Genomic DNA, 4,122 nt, shown 5'->3' on the forward strand with positions numbered 1-4,122 from the left:
TTTTTCTAGTATCCACATTAAAGAAGTAAAAAGATGTGGTCAACTTTCGTAATTCATTCAACCTCGTATATATGAACATTATCACTTACAAAGTTAATCAATATAAGACCATTATTAATAAGATATTTTGTGGGGCTTTTTATACTAAGTCTCTGGAATCCTGTGTGCATTTTATGCTTATATTATGTTTCAATTCACACTAGCCACATTTCAAGTGCTCAATATCCAAAGCTTTGGAACTTTGTATATAAGTGTAAGGCTTCACTTACTCAACGTGATGTATCTCATGGTGTGTTTATTCTTCTATTGATGGATACCTGTGCCGTGTCCAGTGTGGGGCTATTATGAATAAAGCTGCTAGGAATATTCTCATGCACTTGCTTTTACAGACAGAAGCTGTCATTCTTCATGCGTAACTTCTTAGGAGTAGACCTGCTACATTAGAGGATGTGGGTATGTTCAGCTATTAAGAAACTGCCAGAGGGGCACCTGGGTGGCTCAGTCGGTTAAGTGTCCAACTTGGCTCAGGTCATGATCTCGCGGTTCGTGGGTTCGAGTCCCGCGTCAGGCCCTCTGCTGACCGCTCAGAGCCCGGAGCCTGCTTCAGATCCTATGTCTCCCTCTCTCTCTGCCCCTCCCCTGCCTGTGTGCACGCTCTTTCTCTCTTTCAAAATAAATAAATAAACATTAAAACAAACAAACAAACCCAAAAGGATAGGGTTTGGAGAACTTCCGGGTTGGTGATCTCATGGCGATGTGGAGGGAGTGGTGCTCTCAGAGATTACGGGAGCTCCCCCTTACCTTGCCCTATGCCTTTCCTCCATCTGGCTGTTCTATCTTTTTATTATAAACCAGTGATGCAGTAAGTAAAATGTAATCTTTGAGTTCTGTGAGCCATTCCAGCAAATTAATTGAACCCAAGGACGGGGTTGTGGGAGCCGCCATCATAGCCAGTTGTGAGAAACCCAGGTGACAGCCTGGACTTGTGACTGGCGTCTGAACTGGGGTTGTACGGGGTTGTGGGACTGAGTCCGTCACCTGTGGGATCCGCTCTCCAGGTAGTTGGTGTCGAAATTGAGGTCATTGCTTGGTGATGTTGAAAAAAACAAATGATTGGGGCGCCTGGGTGGCTCAGTCGGTTAAGCATCCGATTTTGGCTCAGGTCAGGTAGTTTGTGAACTCGAGCCCCATATCCAGCTCTTCAGGCTCTGCAGTGACAGTGCCTGCTTGGGATTCTTCTCTCCCTGCCCCTCCCCCACTTGAGCTTTCTGTCTCAAAATAAATACACAAAAAAATTTTTTTTAAATGTCAGGGGCGCCTGGGTGGCTCAGTCGGTTAAGCGTCCGACTTCAGCTCAGGTCACAATCTCGCGGTCCGTGAGTTTGAGCCCCGCGTCGGGCTCTGGGCTGATGGCTCAGAGCCTGGAGCCTGCTTCCGATTCTGTGTCTCCCTCTCTCTCTGCCCCTCCCCGTTCATGCTCTGTCTCTCTCTGTCTCAAAAATAAATAAACGTTAAAAAAAAACTTTTAAAAAAGAAAAAAAAGAAAAAAAACAAATGATTGGGGTGCCTGGGTGGCTCAGTCGGTTAACCGTCCGACTTCGGCTCAGGTCATGATCTTGCGGTCCATGGGTTCGAGCCCTGCCTCGGGCTTGGTGCTGACAGCTCAGAGCCTGGAGCCTGTTTCAGATTCTGTGTCTCCCTCTTTCTCTGACCCTCCCCTGTTGATGCTCTCTCTCTGTCTCAAAAATAAATAAATGTTAAAAAAAAAATTAAAAGAAAAAAACGATCGATGCTGACCTTAGTGGGTTTATGTTGGAGAAGTAACAGGATGTTTACATGGTCACAAATGATCTCCCTGTGAGATCTCCCTCACAGGAGGGAATATTGACATAAAAAGAAAATACCCTAGGGCACCTGGCCAGCTCAGTTGAGGAGCAGTGCGACTCTTGATCTCAGGGTTGTGAGTTCGAGCCCTGTGCTGGATGTAGAGATTACTTAAAGATAAAATCTGTAAAAAAAAAAAAAAAGGGTTGGGGGGTGCCCGGTGGCTCTGTCGGCTGAGCGTCCAACTCTTGATTTTGGCTCTGGTCATGATCCAGAGTCATGGGATCAAGCCCCGCGTTGGGCTCCATGCTGAGTATAGAACCTGCTTAAGATTCTCTCTCTTGGGGTGCCTGGGTGGCTCAGTTGGTTAAGCGTCCAACTTCGGCTCAGGTTGTGAGCTCGTGGTTTGTGGGTTCGAGCCCCACGTCGGGCTGTGTGCTGACAGCTCAGAGCCTGGGGCCTGCTTCGGATTCTGAGTCTCCCTCTCTCTCTGCCCCTCCCCTCCCCTCTCTTAAAAATAAACATTAAAAAAAAAAAAGATTCCCTCTCTCTCTCTTTCTCTCTCTCTCTCCCTCTCTCCCTCTGCCCCTCTCCTCAGCTCAAGTGCTCTCTCTGTCTAAAAATTAAAAAAAGAAAAGAAAAGAAAAGAAACGAAACCCCGGAAGCACCACTTTAACCGAATGATCAGAGTTAACATCACTAATAATGGGACGGACACACAGCTTGGACCTCCTGATACGATACCCGAGAAAGGACAGGCCTCACTTCTGTGCTATTGAGCAAAACATGCCCAGCCTGAATCTAACCGTGTGGAGGCATCAGACAAGCCCAAACTGAGGAACATTTGACAAAGTGGCTGACCTCTGCTCCTCAAAAATATCCCTGGCAGGAAACAAAGAATGACCGAGGCCCTGTTGTACATGCAAAGGGGATAAAGAGGCCTGACAACAGAGTGCGTGTATGAGTCAGGATTTTCTTTTGCTACAAGAGACATTATTTAAGCAATTGAAAAGAATCTCAAGGAAGTCCACAAATGAGATCATTTGTGTTCCATGTTAATTGCCTGATTTAGATAGATACACTGTGCTTATGTAGGAGGAATGTCCTTGTTTTTAGGAAATCCACATCAACCTGTATTTAGAGGTCAAGGGGCAACATGTATACCACTTACTGTCAGGCTGTTCAGGAAAAAAAATATTTATACAGAGATAGTGAAAGTGATAAAATAAATGTGGTAAAATGCTAACTCAGGGTAATGTGGCTGAAGGGTAGGTGGAAATTCTTTGTTGCATTGTTATAGTTTTTCCTCTGAGTCTGAAATTATGTCAAACACTTAAAAAAATTAAGAGGGAACCGTAGTACCCCACTAAAGCAAATAATAATAATGTACCTGCCTCAGAGAGTTGTGAGGATTAAAATAAGTTCATATACATAAATGGCTAGGACAGTAACTGGCATCTAGAAGGTGCTGGCTACGTGTTATTATTTCTTTGAAAACATTTTTTTTAAATGTTTATTTACTTTTGAGAGACAGAGAGAGACAGCACGAGCAGGGGAGGGGCAGAGAGAGAGGGAGACACAGAATCCGAAGCAGGCTGCGGGCTCCGAGCTGTCAGCACAGAGCTCGACGCAGGGCTCGAACCCACGAGCTGCGAGATCATGACCTGAGCCGAAGTCGGACGCTTAACCGACTGAGCCCCCAGCCCCGGGGGGCCCCAACTGTGTTCTGTGCCAATGGTCTTGACTGAACTTTCCCAGCCTTCCCGTGGGCTGAGTCAGAATTGCTTTTGTGGCGGAATCCGTGTCTCTCCTGGGCTTGCTTTAGATTAGGTAAATCTATTCATGGGAAGAAGCAGGATGTGGGGTTTGAGGTGGGACCGATCCAAGCTCATATTCTCTGTTTATTACCTGTGTGAATTTGGGCAGTGACTTCACTTCTGCGAGCCACCTGTCGTATCTGTGAAACGGCCGTGATCACGCGTGCTTCCTAGGGGTAGTGTGAGAATGACGGTTAGGTCTGTAAACAGCCCTGGCTGGAAAGAGCGATTCGTTATCGGTCGCTGCTGAAACTCTGTTTCTGTTTTCTCCACTTGGAGTTCTTCAAGGCAATAGGTACCTTGTGTGACACAGAATGTCACATGCCAGAGCCAGATCCGGGGTTTCAGTGCAATGGATTAGAAATCTCCCAGGAGGGGGGGGGGGGGGGGGCGCCTGAGTGGCTCAGTCGGTCGAGCGTCCGACTTCGGCTCAGGTCATGATCTCATGGTGTCATGGGTCCGAGCCCCGAATCGGGTCTCT

The sequence above is a fragment of the Felis catus genome, chromosome E2, assembly GCF_018350175.1.
Source record: "Felis catus isolate Fca126 chromosome E2, F.catus_Fca126_mat1.0, whole genome shotgun sequence".
NCBI classification, from domain to species: Eukaryota; Metazoa; Chordata; class Mammalia; order Carnivora; family Felidae; genus Felis; species Felis catus.